Source organism: Saccoglossus kowalevskii, chromosome 21 (assembly GCF_978046115.1).
Source record: "Saccoglossus kowalevskii chromosome 21, keSacKowa6.1, whole genome shotgun sequence".
Taxonomy (NCBI): Eukaryota; Metazoa; Hemichordata; class Enteropneusta; family Harrimaniidae; genus Saccoglossus; species Saccoglossus kowalevskii.
The window spans coordinates 16,509,851-16,531,491 of NC_140661.1; the positions used below are offsets into that span (position 1 = coordinate 16,509,851).

Here is a 21,641-nt window from a genome sequence, read left to right on the forward strand (position 1 = left end):
TATTGATATCCCACTGTTTACTAAAAAGACGCCCACCCGTGGTTTTCAAAAGTAAAATGGATTTTTCATAAAGTACAATCAACGTGAAATAAATAACCGTGACACATGTGTATTTTTTTCTTGTTTAATGGACAGTCTAACGTCGCAGTTTGGGAATACCTCTTGTTAATCTAATATCCTGTCAACCTCAGTGTAATTATAGCTTTGTTCCGTCCACGCTCTAGCGTATACAAATGGAGAAAGTGCTTAACCTTAAAATTCGTTTAAACCGTTGATTTAATGATTTAATGGCTTACACAAGGACGTCGACATTTTGCAAATGCCGCTGTAACCCTGTCACCGTATTAGCTGGAGCTCCACAAAATTTCGCCTTCCTCTTTAATTTTGACAGCGAATATTTAATAACGTATGTTGACAGAAAAATCATCCAGGACAAAATAATAATGGATTTACTTGAAGACATCTGGTATTAACTGCCAATGGCTGGGCAAAAAGTGTGTCATGCCAATATAAAGTCCGCTGTACACTGCCAGAGACTTCTCGCTCGACTCTTCTCAGGATACGTTCAGATGGGTTACCGCTTTACGACTGAGAGTTCCCAACTATATTTCAAAATGCGGGTTGTTTCTAATATACGATATCTTATAATCAGATTATGTCTAGTATTCTTTCAAGTATCAACCTGATCATAGATTACGTTGGAATATTACACATTATCATTATACGGGATAAAAGCATCCAATCTGACTTCAATTCGATGTGGGTTGAAGCTCATTAAAGTATCAATTTTGATCATAGACCTCAACAAAATCTTTTTATTGTCTAGGCATATACAATCATTTCTGGATTTCTCACAGAATGAACGATATAAATCAATAATAATTACAATGGCTGTTTCATATAGATTGTTATACCACATCATACTGGGAAAAATGAATTTGGCAACCCTGTAAACATATAATAAGATATTCATACATGAATATTTCCCGGTTGCAGCATTTCGATTACACGCCGTTTTAACGTAGCTATAACGCTTATGTAAACAGATTAACGGTTTATAAACACCGTGTTGGTAACATGACAATCGTGATGGTGTAATTGTTTTGTTTTTTTCAAATCCAAATTATAATGAATGGTTCTAATTGTTTAATATGTTCATTTTTGACACAGATATACATTTGTATCTATCATTGTTAACAATATAATGGAAACATTGTTTGAATGTAATACTCCGAGTACCCGTATCATGATCATGAATATATACCTTAATTTATTTATTGCTTTGTCGTTAGCTTATATGCTCAATGTTATCATAAAACTCTCCAAGACGCGTCGGAAAAATACTCAGTACAAGGTGCAACCATGGGCGATGAAGCTTTGGCTAGAAACGTCACGTACCACTACAGTGCCAATGCGACGATGAACTTGTTTTATTTCAGTATCTATTCGAGTACTTATTAGCATTAGTTAGTCTATTCGAGTAAGTATAGCTATATACAAGAACAGTTTATCCAGTTTCTTATTCATAATCCCGCCATATTGATTAAGTCACGTGCTTAAACCCTTCTACTTCATTGGATAAAAGTTGGGACCAGTCTAACGCTGCCGTTAACTATATTGCACACATAGAAATATCGCAACGTCTCACCAAATCGACGACTCTAGGCTATAGATTTATTCTTTAAATCTGAACAACTCTAACACCATCACAATAAAAAAATTGCTAGTCACAGAGCCACACTGCCCTCGACGCATTTGACACGGCCTTGGATATGTGATGACTTTGTATCAGAGTTTCAAATAAATTAATAATAGTAATTTATTGACGACGTAATAAACAAAAGTTCGTATTAATGTTAAAATGCCGCGGAGATCTTATTGAGAGCGGAGTAGCCGTATGATAAGTTTAGTGTTCAATTCTTCGTTTTCCGTCATCGTATTCAATGTTTCAATTATATCATAGTGAAATTGATCATGGGAACAGTGAACGCGATTTCAGTGGCGAAGTCACGTGGACCTTACGATTGTCATTTCCATGTAAGATGTATTTTTCATCTAATCAAATTAATTGGTAAAAATGTGAAAGCACCTCGTTTGGTTGGACTCATAACAAATATGGACGCACGTTTCGTTGGGTACGCTTCGACCGGTATACGATTTCCAGATACTCATATGGCGAAGTTCGAATGCGGAAGGTAATGTAACCCGACAATTCTCGAGTTTCTTGAAGAATTTTCAAGTCGTATTGACACACGTATCTGCAAAATAATGTAATTATATTAAGCGTTCTATAAGTCTAGCGCCGCAAACTAAACACTAAGGCTGCCATCACTGAGAAGAACGCCTAATTCACGAGTTTTTAACGTTATAGTGGAGGTGTAAGTGTGTAAGCTCTGACGTCAGGTTTGAAAGAATAAAACTTAATTGGTGTGCTAAAATCAATTATATTTATGGTTCTCTGTGAATATATACCTGGAATTTGGAAACGGTTTATAACTACAATCCGGAGGTTTCATTTCTGGGAAATTGTGTTGACTGAGACACTTTTACACATAGAAACATTGCCGTTAAAAAAAACATACGAATAAACTTCTCAACGCCGAAATACAGGTGCGAATTTGCGCCACTGCTCGATGCTTGACACGTTTTCATAGATTATTTATTCAGATTGACGCTCTTAGTGCGAAGTAAATATAGAAATATTCAGTTGCAACAAAACACGACATAAACCATGTATTGTGCGCGGCGCATCACTAGTTAGCAACAACTGATTGAATTTGAACAAATTGCAAGAATCTCTAACCGTGATTTATTTACGCGCGTGTTTCCGTTTCGACCGTTTTGTTGAACCAATATTGGACGCATAATACGAGTATAGTGACTATTTCGACAGCATCATTATACTCGTATTATCACTGTCAGCCGTGGACTAAACGAGCAAGTTTAATACACCAGAAAAACGCATCTAATTTTATTAGAAATGTGGCTGTCTAATCAAATTCTAATCGGTGGTCGTATATTGAAAAATAACAGTTTTAATATTCCAGGCGCCATAAAAGATCCATTGACAAAATAGAAATATTTGATGAATAGATCAATCATATGGTAATCAAAATGTTACTACTCCAGATACTAATGGTTGTCACTATCAGACAATTACGGCAACCGTACGTCGTAATACAGAATTCAAATCTGTCGAACTATTACTCTTATACAGACGAGACATGTTAAATAGAAAAGAAAAAAAATATGAATTCTTCAAAAAAAACGGTCATATAATAACGACTAAATGGGATTGCATCAAAGATGAATAAGGTCAATTCCATAATGCCGCGAAAGTAAAAATTTAAATGAATGTTATTACAACTAAACAATACATTATTGTAACTATACAATTGAATCGGAGTTGTGATGAACCAGGTTATTGACTGATACTGAATAACGCAAACCCTTAAATAGTTGATTGCTTAGAAATCGTTTGCAAACTCATCTTGGGAGCTTTCGTCGAACGTATTGGTATATTGCGGTGCAACCATTTCAGCAAGTTTTTCTCTCAACACTTTTGAAACAACTCCGCGAAGATAGTTATCCCAGTATTTGGCGGTTCTTTCTTGTGGACCTACAGAGGATGAATTAAGAATAGTTAGTTCTGGTTAAAAGGGTGGTTAAGACCTTTAATTTATCATTCAAGATGTTATCAAATGACAACAAAAATGTCGAAACAATTGAAACTCTATGGATATCTCCACTTTCACAAAAGTGTTATATGTAGTTTAGAATATGGACACCAGCAGTTACAGTCATTTGTACGGATCCTAGATGCGTAGCGAGATCTTGTTCAATATGGCGGTCTACGTGATTGCCAAATTTCGGCTGGACATTTTGCGTAGACGTATGGGTTGGCTCTTTGGTGTATTAGTTATCTTACAATTATCTACGCTTGGGCACAAACACGCGTATTCATTAATTTAAATGCGATACTAATAGTGTTTGTATTGGTTCTTTGCTTTAAGTGTTCTATAACAATTCTGTAACCGGTTGACAAGCAAATAGTTATTTTCATCGTTTTGAAGTCATCACGAAAATGCGGTTTTATGTAAATTTATTTACGAGACTAGCTCTAAACAGTTGCGGAACGAACGTGTTAAATGTGCTGTGTAATTTGACGAATATTGAATTGATACGCAATGATGAATGAAGTAATTGTTATACCCAATCAAGCGCACACAAACAACAAGACAACATCAATGAACATATATTAAACTTGTGCAAAACTCATTCTTTCGAACTGCGGACCACAAATCAACTTCTACTCTACTTAGGCTCGCTGATTGATATGAGCAGTAGTGGAAATCGAAATTATATTACTGAGATGTTTTTTCGGTATTTGTCTTGAAAATAAAAATGATGAAAAAGGCAAAAAATGCCAAAATTGGAAAGGAGATACAGTACGCCGTATCTTGGATTGATTTGTATCTCGTTTTTTTGTTATTATATCACAGCAAAATACAAATATACGCGATATGAACGTGAAACATATTTACCTGACTGTGATCGTTTTACGCCAGCATTCCTCCCGCAGTATTCCATCCAGAAATCAACACATGGTAATTTGGTTGCACAGTGTACTAAAACCATGGAAGACAACACGATGATCAGTAATAACATATTCTTGCTTGCCATTCTTTCTGTCTTATGTCTTTCTGTTAGTTAAGAAAACAACACAGACGTAAGTAGTTATAGTAGTGAGTGCACAGACTATTTTCATTTATCAAAGTATTTTACAACACTCTGATTGTATTTATGTGTATTTTAAATGTCTACACCGAAAGAATAGAAAATAACAAAATATTCATTTGATAATAACGGTGTCGCTTAATTCAATAATCTAATAATGCAGATTTGCTTCGACCTGACTAGTTACAATTTGCCGCACTAATCCAGATTAATCTCTAAACATGTTGCGAAATATATTATACTTAAAATATAATACAATTTCATGTACGGAGACATCAACGAAAACTCACCTCACCTCTTCTTTCTTACGATGATATGTCAAGTTTGGCACTTACGGTTGTAGGTTGTAGTACTGGAAGATGACTTGACTCTTTTATATTGGTTTTCTATGTGTGAAAAAAAATATGATGTACGTGTGCTTTTGTTGTTACTGAGCGGATATGGGTGTGTCTAATATTGCTAATACTGATGGCATCACATTATTTGTGTGTATTACGCAGCATGGGGGGAATTACTAACTGTCAGCTAAATTGACTTGTAAATTGACTACATGTGACTAGATGTGGAGCTTTTTGGAGCACTAATGACCGTGTTGAACTTGCTCTGGGAGACAAAGGACCTGATAACGATTATCGATCGTTTTAATAGTCTGAAGGTAAATTGACTCCGCTGAACTTTGAACGAATGTTGAACCAACATTTTTGTCAAGAGGCATATTTTGGATTTGGGTGTCAACAAAATAAATAAATGAATTCATTCACTGCAATGTTGGTTGCAAGACATTACAGACAATTTTATTTTGATCATCAAGAAGGAATTTGTTTCTATGATTCTGTGTTTGATAAATAATTTGCTGGTTCTTGTAGGAAAAAAATAGTCAACATTATAATATGTATTTGCCAGATTTTGGACGACATGCCGTCTTTGACTTCCTTTGATAATTGCGCAAGCACAATGGTCAATTCAAGTCATTCTAACCTGTATTAATAATTTTATTACCACAACTTAAGCGCTTTAAAAAACACGGTGAAAGAATAAAGAACATAACTGGGGTTAATTTAGTAATGAGCGGAATGGTAATATGTACGTCTATTCTGTACATTGTCATTATCACGTCTCCAGCAGTGGTTAATTTGTAGTGAGAATACACCGGACGTTGATAATTGTAATTTCGTCATATCCGACAGACTCACATCCTGTCACGTGGTAAAAGGGATCATTTGCATTAAAATAGTGATTTATAGAAATGCACCAGCAATACATAAAATTGAATCGATGTGTCCGATTGAGTGAAAGTAAATGTAACATTCAACAGGTCACTATATAACAAGATGAATAAATTAAATGTCAGTATGAATAAGTTAACTCTACTCGTTAGACACGAATACACCCCGCATCGGCAAGCATGGTATCATGTCAGTCGTGCTCTACGTACCGCTCCGTGTTTTTTATCAATACTATCATATTATGTGCTGTTCCATCTATAGAATATATAGTTTCAATTTTCAGTTCACACTTTGTATTTGATTATGGGAACTTTTGAATATTTTTGTTATTTAACTGTTTTTGAAACTAATTTGCACACTAGTGGTTCACACACCTTCGCGACTAGCATACGTTACCAAGATGTCCGAACCGGCGTCTTTGTACGAATATTGAAATGGACGATACAAATGTAGACAAATCAACTAGTTAATTGCATTCTAGTCAGGCATGCACCGTATCAGGATAACGTGGGCTCGATATGGCGTTATATATCTTTGGGCGAACGGGTACCGTGCTCAACGCAAGATTTGATTCTTCCGAATTGACAACTTCGGCGGCTAAGCGCATTCAATCAACAGAGACAAAACGACCGTGAGTTTGGTATGTAACACAATATGGTACTACTGAGGTGAACATACTCGTAGAGAGAACATTATTTAAAGAAGTATTTCACGAGCAAGCATTGCTTGTACTTGAAAATAAGAAGTATTATTTATTTAAATCGATTAACGTATTCCGCCGTTTTTACAAGAATTATATTTAAATAGAACTATCGCCTGAGAAAAAAAAAACGTTGACGCAGAGTCGCAGACATAGACTTGGAGATGCGTCATCATTTTCGCAGAGGCCTTTGTTTGGTACACATATGTCTATCTTAATACATGAGCTGTGATCAACAACTAATGAGGAGACAACATCAGAAACATTAATAGAATAAGAATGCATGATAAATTGCGATTCATTTGTTGTTTCTCATAACAGTCGCTAGTTTATCACACTCTACTGAAATTATGCAAAGTCAGATATCTATTAAACAACTGTAGGAACTAAACGTAGTTTGCTAGTATTTCAATAAAGCTGCCGTTTTCGTCTGATCGCCATGACAACAAACCATATATTGTTTGCGAATGTAATGTTTGTACGTGTATGCTTCTATTCGGCCGCACTTTTGTACACGTACGATTTCTACTTAATAGATATAACTGGGATGAGAAACAGATATTTAGATAATTTGAATAATGAACAATTGCATTGGCAAACATATCGACTAATTAATAATTCAAATGAAAAAAAAATAGTTTTCAAAACACATATTATAATATTTAAAAAAAACAAAAAAAGACAAATAGTTACCAAAACTAATTATGACAGAAAATAAAAACAAATCGGCTGCAAGTCGTAACGTCCTTGTTAATTGCTTGGACACATTCAATGTTCTTCATGGAGGTCAAAGTGAAAGTGAAGTGCTTTAGCAAAACAAATTTTAAGAATGCTTCATTAATTCTCACAAATTGTTTAAACCGATGATACATTTAATATCTGCCGCGTCTTACTCCAGCCAGTGTTGTGTTTACTTTATACTTTCGTGAAAGTGCATTTTTTTGTTCTGACGGATTTAATGCTGCCACATACTGTTCTCAATAAAATATACAAATGAATCATGTATTCACGAAGTATACTCAGGCCATTCCAACCCAATTCCCAATATAATTGTATAAATGTCCACACTAATGTAATGTAACAAACACGCAGTGGTTTTACGCAATTGATTAATATATGAAATACCAAATTTAAAAAAATCGAAACTAGAATTAAAATGTTATTTATAGGCTAACATTGATGCCATTATCTCATTTCCATTCATCTATATGTCTTAATATACACTTCCGTTGTTGAGTGGTAACGATATAGTTGTAAGTGCCCATAACTTAATACAGGCTACGTCAACACGAGAAGTGTTGAGTCATCGTCAGTCGATTAGATGAAAAAGAATAGATCGCCGGGGGCAAACAATCACAGCATATCGCAACTGTTTGACTGATAAATTATTGCCAGATCTGATAAATGTTATATTCCATCAATTGTGTACAATGAATTCGATCGCGAGCTCAATATTACACAGTGCCATTTTTGTATGGGCCGGGGTTATCGTGAGCAGTATAGCTCAGTGACTCTTCAGTGTGATTAAATCTAACAATAACGAAATATTATCATTATAAAAGTAGCGAGACAATGCCCCTCCCCCTCCACTCGTCAACATAGATTGTATAGTTCTTATAAATTCTCGGTTTCAGGTCTGCCTTGACTTTTCATGGTAACAGGAAGTGATTTGCCTGCATTATCAATGTACTTAAACCTTCTATGTATAGTTAGAACGACTGGTATTAAATACAATGCACCAGAAATTACAATGAATCAGCGGGTACGGGTGACGATTGTATTCCGAATTGGCGGAATTAATCAATAGATAAGCGTAACATGATTAATTCTAGAAAGTATCAATTTTATAAAGTTACTAAGTGATGCTGTATGTGATTACAATGACCTTGTAGTGTACACTCTATTATTCGACACGTAACCATGGCAATGTGTATCCTGGATATCCTCGGGGCGGAGCTACGCCACAAGATGTTCCACGCTGCTAAGACGCGCACCACTGTACCATGTATTTCTATGGGTTCTGTGCGAGCTGGTGTGGAAAGCCAGTCGAAAAAACGGTGAAAATATCTAAATTCGAGAAAACAGAGCAAAACCGACTTTGAAGTAATCCTCGACAACCAAATTTATATATGTTACAAATGCAGGGATATTCTCTTTACAAAATTCCGTGAAACTTCAACAACCATCCCAAAGTACCGTTTTCGCCGTTTGTTTTCACCGTGATGGTTGCCAGGCTGTGAAAATGCCCGGATGTACGCCCCCGAAAATAGGAGAACAAAGTTGAAGATTTGTACACATCTACTACAAATAATGATAAAACACACCTATTGATGGCGCAGGTTATCCAGCGCTTGACTGCAAATTTAGAAATAAAACTACAATTAGCTACGTGTGAGGGTCACATTGATTAGGACCGAAATTACAGTACCCATGTCACAAGTCACATGTCCAATACATCTCTTAAATTTGTATTACGTCAGAAATAATTGACATTATATATTACTAGTATAATTTGCGCACGTGCCGAAACAAGTGTATTTGTTTTTCAAAGGATTAACGCCATTGCGTTTAGACAGACTTAATTAAGTAACTGGACCTATTCGGCTCGAGAGGAAATCACGCCCTCTGTTGGCAACCTATTCAGTAATGATCTATAAATGTTTCAGGGCACAACATTTTCTTGTCCATGTAATTGAAACATATATTACAGTCTTTCGAAATAAAAATAATTTGCACTCCCAGGAAATCATTTTACGCATATGCCCGGTTCATTGTCATTGTTACTGGTTTAGATGATTTACGTTCTCGAAAGAATATCCGTGAATAATATAATCCGCGTTAATGAGACGTACATGCATGGAAACCAAAATGCTTTCAATGTTTTTGAAAACAGGAAAAGATTTGAAGAAATAATATAGACCATAACAAAATTTTTGTTTTGTTTATTTGTTTGAGTACTCATTGTGGAATTCGAGAAAAAAAATACTAGCAAAATACAAAATGTTGCATGGGGTAACTCGCTTTTAAAAAAAGTCGATAAAGTGAAAGGTTTGCGGAGTAAAATGTTGCAGGGAAAACCTAAAATATATATTCAAAAGTCGGCTTTTTACAAGATGGCGATGAAACACTATTCTGTCACCTAAAAATTTCACGATGATAATTGATCAAATCTTGTGACAGCCGGGATTATCAATTCTTGTCACGTGTATACAACCAATCTGCTATTACATGATTTTCCCTTCCAACAATCGAGCCGAACGGAGTCGATCGTTCAGATGGACGAGACGGGAAATGTGTGTGGTCAAAGAATCGGACCCAAACAGGAACATTTTTTAGACTCGTGGCAGACGACGATTTTGGCAAGCACAGTATACCGATGGTGTGTTTTCAACAACAACAAAAAACATCGAGGTTTTATGTTTTGTTTGCAGACAATGGTGTCAAAATATTTAAGACTAATGATTACTACCAGTAAATAAAACACACTATTAACAACCACAAATAACCAAGATACCAATACAGTGTGAAATAAAGTAATACTTTGGGAGCTATTTAAATTTGAACTTCGATAACCAACTGCAAAACTCAAGTTGGAAGAATTGCTAATTTTCATAATCATTAACCCGGTGTGAATGATACAGACACAAATGATAAAGTGGTTAAAACTCTCACATGAAATTGTTTTGTAAAATTACTATTAAGTTATATCGAGATTCATTCATCAACATCCACAACCCAAATATACTTTTCATTCTTCATTAAAAGCCTTGCGAATTACGCAAAGTTTCCATTTTTTGTTTCTTATTTCAAGGTACTACTTGTGTTAGAGTTAAGTAATTGCAACAGCGTGAAGCCAACACTGTAAGAGAAATATTTTTTTAGAAATGCGAGTGTGCAGTACAAAGCCGTACTGTAACGTGGGCCGAGTATTTATGTTTGTGAAAAACTCACCATTTTTCAAACTGGTCATGCAAAATTAATCCTGAGCGTACAAAGTAACTGTTAATACAGAAATGACTTCTGTAATTAATGGTTTCACATTGTAGGTACAATATGAATCTCTACCTCCGCTAATAACAAATTCATACGCCCAACAATCACCGCCCACACCTATCAGCTGGCCGGGCGCCACCCATTGCAACATACTCGACCCAATCAACTGGCCGTAATAACGTTCTAAAATCATTATATATAATGTATGGAGACGTAAAATCTACGCTATATGGTTTAATAATCAGAAATGGCAGTGAAAGGACATTAATTATATAAACGTGAGGCTATTAAATCTTAGAAATCACGTTATCAAATCAGCGAATATGATGGAAAGATGGTTGTTTGGCTTTAGAATTTGTATTTTTCACCATTTGACCAGGCAGCGTAGTTAACTAATTATTCTATAAACGATTTTAAGGGTATTTTCCACATTTTTGGCAACCGGATTTAGTCATGTAGACCGTCACCCGACATCACGTATATTCGGTTACACACACAGAACTCTTCTAAATAAATTCTACGAATTACTGATATCGGTACGTTATACAGGGGCGGATACAGGATTTTTTATGGGTGGTGGGGTTCAAACTTTCAAATCGCCAGACTATATTTTATATTATAAAAAAACAAATTGAATATTGTTTTACAACGGGGGGGGGGGACAAGAAACCAGAACCCCTAGATCCGCCACTGCGGTATTATTTATATGAAATTCACTACAACAATAGTGAACGACACGTGGCGCCATATTGGATGAGGAAAAATCCCATGCGCAACCCGCACAGAGCACACAAGCATATAACCTGTTATGACAACGTGTACGGTTTTCGGAGACGCATTGGTAACATAATTACTTATCAAAGCGTGGCTATTCTGGATGAGAAAACCGTTGCTGTTTCACAATCTGTAAAAAATAGCCCCATATTATGGGTAAAACAAACTTTTGTGTCACTCCTCACCAGAAATATGCGAATTAAGATAATTCTAGATAATAATTCAATAAATATTTACGTGATACCACCAAGATAATGAGGTATTGTCTTAATTTGCGTTGATCAGCCATAAAATCTGCTTGTACGAACCAATCAGATTGTCTGGATTTTTATCACATAGAATGGAGATGAAGAAAATAATTACACTACTTCATTTTTAGGATAAACGTGTCACTAGCTCTTACTCACACGACAATACTAATTAGACTCGCTGTTGTACTTGGCTTTAGGGCCAAGTCGAAATTACAACGTTTATCTCTAAAAAATATTTATTTTAATCACAGAAAATAATTAATAAAATCATACGAACGTCACAGTAATACGCCTGCGATGACATTAATTCCACATTTCCATCACATTTGAAATTGTCGTAAACATTGCATAAACATAAAAGTGCACAATAATATAATTGCCATCAAAACATATATAGGCACATGCACGAACATATATAAACACGTACTCATAACGACGGCGCGTCAACACTGTAAGCGGATGCACTCCCCGTTACACGATAAACAACTGCCACCAAACAACTTAAAGCGGGGGAGTCGTCACCTGCGCATGCGTCAGATGGCCATAGCGTGTCATTGTTTACAAACAAGCGTCTACCCATGAGCCTTTGCATTTATTGTGTGTTGTTATCGTCGCTTGGGACTCAATTCCCACGCGTGCGCAGGTGACGACCCTCCCCGCTTTAAGCGTTAGCAAGATGATGTTTAAGTTATACAACTTTTAGTAATTACATCGAAAAAACACTGCATCACTTAAACTAGTAGTGTGAGAGTTAAAATATGCATAAATTAATATTACGTGGTGGCAGCGGAGTGGCATTTTACGTAGTTCATGTCATATTTCCCCGAAAACTCTTAATTGCCATCCGAGTTACAAGTGTATGTATTTAAACTCGGGTAGTAGTTATTTATCGTTACCAAGGCAGAAAAAACACCCTTTTCGTGAATCAGTCAATCAATCAGAAAGTTTGGGGTTGCAGTACTGACAAGCCACGTATAGTTTGTAAAGTGCTGACAAGTTTCAACATCTACCGTGCTCATTTCAGAATCTATGCATTTATAAAACTCAAATTATAAATATTTGAGAAATTGCTTTAATTGTATGTTTACACCGTAAAAGGGGTGGTATTTAATTCTTTGGTGTACGCATACAAATATCACTGCTGGAGCGGACATTGCAGGTAAAGTAGTGTTTAGTGTTCAGTAGGACCCATAAATCCTATGTATATCCGTGCAACGGGATCCAGTAGCCTTGCTATGCTGTTTTGAGTGACAGCTGTGTTATGCTAATGTCAGTCAGGTTTTCACGAGTGACACTGCCACCACACGTCCATGTTGTATTACTTTTTGTTCACAATATATATCTAATATACAGATATTTTCGTGCCGAATCACCCGGGAATGTTAACACGACCGGAAGTGTAACATACAACCGTAGTGTCAGTCGTGCGCTCTAAATCTTGTTTTTTTTTCAAAAAATGGTTGCACTGAAATTGACAAGCAATAGCATGGCGTGACATATGTACATAGCACATATCGTGACGCATCGTTTCTCGATCGTAAGTAGCGCCCTCTGTAAATTGTATTTCACCATCACTACAACCAAGTAATTTACACTTAAAACTCAATCCATCCATATTTTGTTTTCTAATATGTTACATAAGTCATTATTCTTGAAATGAGGCGAAATGATGTAATGTAACACGTCGTTTACCCACTGTCTGTTACCCGTAGACTACAAATAATTGTATTTCTAGTTGGAATGTACACGCCTGCTTGCCTTTAACGACTATAACATATTTGAATCAAACATTTGTAAATATATGACGAAATAATTCAAGTTTCTTTCACATACATTTTACACATTATTGTATTGTAACTCGATAATTTGTATTACAACTAAATCTCGGTCCATCCGACGAAATATCCAACAAAACACCTCCGACTGTCACATATTGTGCCGACCATGAAACTAATTATAAAGTGTCGATGTGAAACCCTATTAAATTCCGTATTACATTTACTCTATCCACACCTAGTCCATGTTGACTTCTAGTATCGTAGCATATAATAATGGATATAGTGTTACACTTGCTGACACTGCTTTTCAAATGTCAGGTAGTGCACAGTCAAACAATCGATACAACCCATCCTGTTGATGTAGTAATACGAGTCGTGCACAAAAGTATATTCTGTTCATATAGGGAGGCGGTGGTTTCGACACTCTCACCGCACTGCACACTCAGCAAATATGCATAACGGAAATTAGTATATGCATAATATGCAAATCATATGTACATATCACGCTTTGAATATATAAATCACGAATCGCCATCACAACTAACGATGTAAACAAAATACAAGTTGCCAAAAACTCGTACCACACCCTCAAACGTGATTGAAACGTGACGTATATACAAGTGAGATTCAGTAGCCTTGTTTTGAAATGCCTAGATGATTTACTCCTGGTTTTGAACAACAGTTAGTTGGTCATACAGAAAGGGAAACAATCAATAACAACCAGGAAAATACGATCGATGATTGAGTTCGGTCCACAAACCACATGAATCACACAAGAGTTATTTTAAAACAGTCATCGTTATTATAAATGTTTGGTATTCACCAACCGCCTATCAAAATTGACGTACTACTAAAATTACACATTGTAAGATTTGACTGCGTTGCAGAACAATCGACCATATTGTACACGCAAATTCGCATTACGCCCCAGAAAACATATTTACTTTCGCTGTTTAATTTGTACGATATGACACAGTAAATGTACGTATATATATATATATGTATATCATAGTACTGGCAATTGAGGAAAGGATAGCTTCGTGCTCACTAAAATATATTTAACACAATAGCATAAAAACCAAACGGTATCACCCTGGACAATCGTCTCACATGCCCACGTGATCTCGAGGGCGGAAGCTGAAGTTATTAAGCTGTTATTAGTTCCCGCAACGTGTTCGCATTGGGTGACAATAGTACAGAGAGTAATGACTTTTTTATTGGGACATCAATTAGGTAATGACGGCGTCAGGCATCTAATAATTCTCGTTATATTTTACTAGCGTCAATTTGATTTAAAGAGAAAAAAAATGTTGATATATATCGCTACTGGGTGCAATTATAAATAGTATATCCTATCATTAACGCACTTCCAACGCTAACATAAAGCATGTACGTCGCACAATTTCATTCAAAAAAATGACATAATTCAAAATATGGGGATCTAGTTTAATCCTCGGGGGCGGACATCCGGGCATTTTCACCGCCTGGCAACCCGCGGCGGTGAAAACAAAGGCCCAAAACTCGCGGAAAACGGTACTTTGGGATGATTGTTGAGACTCCTCTGAACAGTGTAACAAGATTAGCCCTACGTGTGTAACATATATAAATTTGGTTGTTTGGGATTACTTCAAAGTTGAGTTTGTGTTGTTTTCTCGAATTTTCACCGGCTCGACCGGCGTTCCTGAGCAGCGCGCACAGAGCCCGTAGAAATGCATGTACGCGTGGTGGTGCGCGTTGTAGCTACGTGGAACGTCTTGTGACGTAGCTCCGCCCCCGAGGATATCTAGTTTTCCCATTATGACGCAAGAGTTAAATATTACTGAGCCTGGAATTCAGTTGACCTGGAATCTAGTCGGTCTTACCACTACTCTATAAAATCAAAAAAGTCACAAAGTGAATGCTGCGAGAGCTGCAATATACTGTGTACGGTATATTACGTGAGGTACAAGCATAATGGTGTTGCGCGATATTTTCCTGTACAATTAAGTGTTGATGGCGACCCGGAACTTCAGTCTAATAGACACAATTACCATTAGGCTCAACTACGAGTATTTGTCTCATGGTTCCAGTGCTTGCTGTGTAGTAGAAAATGTCCCGTGATACTGTTTTTTTGTGACGACGGCTTAGAGCTGAATAATTTTCCTTCAAAACTAACCTAATTGTGAGATAATTAAATATTCCTGCTATCTATCGTACCATCCCTACTATATGTATCGCCACTAATTATTATTTACGTGTATGACTATATTATACGCGTGTTCTATATTGCAATTACGTTAAATATAATAAGGCTTTCCTTTTTTCTGCGAATATTATCCATTAATCACGAAAAACATCAGTAAGCTGTCGACTAGATCATTACTGTTGCTACTGTCAATTCCTTTGACCATTCGTTGCCTAATTGTAAAAGCATTACAATAATTTTTATCTAATAATCTTTCGCGGCGAATGCCATGATATTACCTAGAAACCGATCCCCATAGATTTAAACCGACGATTGAGTGAAGTATATACGGGCTGGTTGTAATCGGTTATTAGCGAATGTGACAGTGTGTGGATTGTTGAGTAGTGGATCGATCTGAGGCGTTGTTGAATTTACGGGCTCAACAATATATATTCACAATGTTATTTTTTTCCCACGCCACATCGTGTGAGTAGTTTGCAAATAATCCTCCCAACACCAATTTTCGCTGACAACCACTGTAAATGATATTTTCATTCTTACGTCTATTATTTATATTCAGAATAGAGTCGAATCTCATTTTTAAACATACCTGAATATATTTAGTATTATTAAGTTAAATTAAATATCACTGTATCGTATGACTTTGTATCCAGAATCCTTTTTGCATGTTGACTGTTTGAACGCGTGCCATTCACGTGCGCAGAAGTGGCTACGCGACTGTAGTCTGTAAGTGTACGTGCTTACTGTGGGAACACTTGTCATGCACGCACGTCAAAGGTATTGTGTGTTGTATCTGGATTAATTATGAAGTTTGTCCAGTAATTCATGTGAATTGCGTGAAATTAGAAATTAGACATGGGAACACAATCCCTCAACTTTGCTGGCGGTAATTAACAAAGCATAGATACAGTATTTTGTATGACGTGTATACGCGCTTCCAGACTCGCAGAGTAAATGCAATGAACGCGTTGCTCTGCCCACAGTTGTATAACAACAATACAAAGATTGTGTAAGATTAGAGTCGCTGTTAAAACATGCCATTTTATTGATCGTATGGAAAGTCGTCCGCCCGCTCATTTACGGTAAATGTCTGTTAACACATAGGTATAATGGTTTTTTGGCTTCCAGCTATGAAAACATAAAACCGCCCCGATAAAGTACTTGTTTCTTCAACATAAGAGTAAAAACGGATAATTTACAGTTGAAAACTTCCCATGAAAGGAGATCATTTTAATATGCGTTACAATAGTCTGTTGAACGGATGATTTTCAGATTACGCAATTCGTATGGGTGTCACTGCTACTAATAAATGTTTGTGGTGAATTAATTATTCATTCGATTTTGTTATTCAGAACCTCGCCTCAACTACAATAAAACATATAAGTAAAATTAATTGCAATATTATTACTATCTATCTTGTCTTACTTGGAAAAGCAGTATTTCTATTTCTGGGGCACATAGCGATATAACAATACCATACGCTTCCCCGGTAATTTATTAGCCGCGAGTTAATTCAGTAATGTATACGCAATTGCACCAGCACAAATGTAACCACTAGAAAGAGGACTGGAGCCACGTACTTGTTATTGTTGGAATATTCGATGTTGAAGTTACTGTCAAACATCAAAAAATTGTTTTTTTAGTTACTCACTCGAAAAATATCACTAGCGAATATTAAATATAAAAATGTTATTTTACATTTGCAGACATGTTTGCAATGTGCACATAGCTAGAATACCCACGTTTTGGAATGGAATAGCCTGACATTGTTGCAAGGGAACGTTCCAGCTGAATTATGACGTCATTTCGCCGAATGCACTTTTAATGTTTTTTCTCTCAGGCTATTTATAAAAAAAATATAGACCGAAAATATTGTTGTTTATAAAGATAATGATGACGTGTTGTTACAACCGCGGATATCACAGTTTCTCGTACAATAATATGATGCATGTGTTCAGGGTGAGGAATAAAAAAGATTGCCGCGAGAAAAAAATACCAAACTTGAAATAACACAAAATAAAGAGATAAACGTTGTCGTTATCGATTTCTAAGAAATAATAAATTCCACCGCCTACCTGATGCGATGGCAAGGCAGGATATATAGTTGAATGCGTCATTGCTATTTAAAAAAAAATAAATAAACCACAAATAAGCATTATTCGCGTTGGCATGGTGATTTCACACGTAAACTGGAATTAGAAGATAAAATATGTTCAATACAATGTAGTGTGAATGGCCTATAGTGACTATGAGTCATCGACGTATATGGTGTCTCCACGCATCTCCCCACTTCTCCCAAATATTATTCATAAGCCAATTGATCAATATCCATATGCCATCGACTTCTATCATCGGTCTTTCGACGTTTTACCTTTTCTCGATGTGATCAGTTGAAGCTTTTTGGCTGTTTGCCTTTCCCTCTGTGCCTTTTTACTGAGTATGTATATCAGCCCTGGTTTTTTACACGAATTTACCTAATTGCACGAAGAACATAGAACACTTTCCCGGGTGTTGAAACCAAAATCGTCATTCATCTTAAGAGTCAATCAGCGACGGTCTTACAGTTAGCTGACAATTTTGGTATCTAATACCCCGATAAACTGTACTATGTTCTTCGTGTAATTTAGGTGTTCCTAATGCAATTTTCCCACACAAAAACGACGAATTCGGTCCAATTTTGTTAGCTATTGGCTTAATATTACCACCAACGAATCGTTTGGCTGTGAAAGATTGTTATTTTTCTCCTAAGTGGTAGGAACCTAAAAAACGCGTTTCACAAATTGTCTCTTTATTTAGTTTTATGCCGTGTTCAAGATGGCGGTCCTCAGGCTCATATAGTAATTATCGCATTTATTTTATTATCACTTGTACGCCAGCTGACTATGTTTAAGATAGTGTAAAAGTGACGTAAACAATCAGATAATAGTTTGCAATATATCATTATGTTAGATCGAACAAATTAAGTCATTCTAGCGTTGTCTGTTCATTCGAGACTTGCGCGATTTTACCTAGCATACTAGGGGTGGGTTCCGAAAGCACTGTAGTCTACATATATACAAAATGGTAAACGTTACAAAACACAATCAGTTATCTGAAAAATTACATATTTTCAGAGATATATTAAGGCATTATGGTATTATTTCTATACGATACGCGAACTATTGATAATCGTTTCATGAGACTTTTCATGATAAATTCTATATTACCAGGTAGCAGGCAATGTATGTGATTCTAAATATACATGTTTAGGGGCTCTTCTGGATGACGTCATTCGCAATTAGAATTCACAAGTTCAGGTAAAACGCCAAGAAATATCAAACAATTGGCAAACGCACATTACAATGTATAAGCAAATCTGCCGACCTGAAGTCATGCTGCAAACTACTGAAGTGGTGTCGAAGAAACACATTCTGCTCCATATTCGGCACCTTCCAAATATGTTGTAATCATAAATCACACATGATTCGTTACATTGTTGCTTTCATTGAATTCCTGAAATTGACACTAAGACTTTGTATCATAGATCAGTCTACTAAGAAACGCACCAAATACATACCTATTCTTGATAATCGTCCTAGACTCAACCGGGATGTCATTCTACGAGAAGATCGCTATACTGATGATGGGCGTACCACAATAATGAAACGGTAGCGTAATGATAGCAATTCAAATAAAATTAGTGGTTTGACTGTGTCAACGTATTTTAGTATTTCACAGATCAGAATTCACGTTACCGTTAAAAACATAGTGAAGTCTACGCCGATTTTATAGCAATAGGAGCAGCGTATTTATATCAGAATTCAAACGTATATATAAAGATGAAAGCACATGGGAAATCATAAAATCTATAGGCGCTCAGCCGTTATCATTTTGAACTTTCACATTTAAACAGTTGATAATTTTTTACTCGATAATTCACGTTCATTTTATTGCACCCGTAATACAAGCAAGGACCTTCTTTAGTTTGGTCTACGTATGATGTTTCCGGATTGTGTTATATCATTAGCTAATACGTATACAGGAAATATAATTTATACAAAATAAAATATTATACAACGAAATTTGCAGTTACTGGTTACTGGTTACCAAGGTGATCTAATTTCCAATAATTGTACGATATGAAAAGCCATTTAATATATATATATATATTTTGGAAATCGCTTGTGTGAGATTTGTAAAAGCAAATGTTGTATAGTATTTGTATAGAGCAAGGTCCCTCATTAGGTGGTACGTATAAAGGAAAGTGTATATCATATTTTATTGCGGCGTGTTTCTATGGAACATGTTGTGTTGTATAATTTAATATCAATGCCATATTCTATTTTATTGGGAGCTAATATGATTTGTTGTTATGGCTTGTTACTAAGACTGGAGCTATGGAGTAGCGTGTCTCGGCAGAAATATTATGTTGACTTTATTTTAATACCATGTGATCATATATGTAGTTTTGTATGAATAATATAAATAGTGCCAATACAGTAGTCAATGCAACAAGTAGAGGTTAAAAGCGACAAGGGGAGTGGAAGTGAATATAAAACATTTGCCGGGGCATATTTAGCGGGAGAAAAGTCTGGTCTAGGCTTACAGCGTTCGAATTTCGACAAAATTCGAAAAATAAACAAGATTTGTAGACAATATATCGTTTCCAACCTTTTGCGAGATTCGACAAATGAGCACATCACATTACTTTATAACGAGTTTCCAACAGTAAGCCACGATTGAAAAAACTTTTGTTTACAAAAACGTGCATTATTAAGCTTTTCAAAATAAATTTCTCAAGATCTTGCATTATTTTTTTGTTATTTGTTTACTGACGTACTGGCATTCTATTTTCCAGCCTGTCAAAATTTGACAAAATATATGGCATAGACTTTCCTGACGGGTTGCAGGACAACATATAATGACCGAATGGCAGCATTTGTTAACGAAGTTACAACATATACTGCCTAGATGACAGTATGTATTAACCGAATGACAGCATATGTTGATCTAAAAATTGTAGAATCATGTGGTAGAAATACAAAAATAATGTGTAACACAACAATCACAAATTTGTCTGTATTATTGTCATGATTTATTTCTATTTGTCTAAAGGTCAATCATACGACTTGATAAATGTTTTCATATGAAAAGCCTGTGAATATCATTCAACACATTTCCATAATCTGACACCATTTAGAACCATGCGACGCCTTGGTCATTGACTAGAACTATTTCTGACAGTTTGGTATGTGTAGTTTCCCGATATATCGGATTTAATCAGTAGATATGATGTATTAAATACTTCGAGTGATTGGATACATGTGAGTAGAATGTCTGGAGGCTACGCCTAAAGCTTTTAAACTCCCCTGTAATCGGTTAAAGTTTCGAGAAGTAAATAAAGGAGTCTTAGTCGGTCTTTGCAAGCTCACCACAAGGCAGTGAATCTTGGGTCAGCCTTGAGAGAGTCTTGGGAGACTTTTCCCCCGGGGCTTTCTGTCTTGGAGAGTCTTGGCGGACGACTAAATCTAGAAGTTGACACGTATTCTACTTGTGTTTGTGTTACTTTCTGTGTGTTTGTGTGTTCAGTAGAAAGGCGGCGAATCTCCGATCTCTGGTACATATAAGGTGAAGGTTTAATAACACGATAATTAACCGCATCATAATATGAACAAAAATATTTCTTAGTGGTTGCACAGATTATAAGTAACCTAAAATATAAATACATTTAGAGTATTTCTGGTTAGATAAAGATGAGTAGATTGTAATCCCATTAAATTAATGATTTTTTTATTGTTTTTTGTATTTCGAAACAAAACAGAAAAAGGCAATTGAGGCATTGAGAGTCAATGATGTTGACACACCTGGTACACATGCGTCGTTTTGATTGCATCGGAGGCAAATTATAGTGGTACAATTTTAGATAGTAACGTGTCATAGTACGAAATTAAAGTATATGCTTGACAGCAAGTAGGATTGAATGACAGGAGTATGGTCTCCTGAATTTACGTAAAATTA

General features: G+C 35.9%; 1 long non-coding RNA gene across 1 annotated transcript; it reads right to left on the bottom strand.

Moving 5' to 3' along the window:
• Positions 1-2,958: 2,958 nt before the first annotated feature.
• LOC100367551 (uncharacterized) lies at positions 2,959-5,167 on the bottom strand. The gene is made up of 3 exons (XR_438631.3): positions 5,028-5,167; positions 4,545-4,703; positions 2,959-3,619 (listed from the first exon to the last, which is right to left on the bottom strand). It is a non-coding gene; the product is annotated as an uncharacterized LOC100367551 (long non-coding RNA).
• Between the last annotated feature and the right edge of the window lie 16,474 nt (positions 5,168-21,641).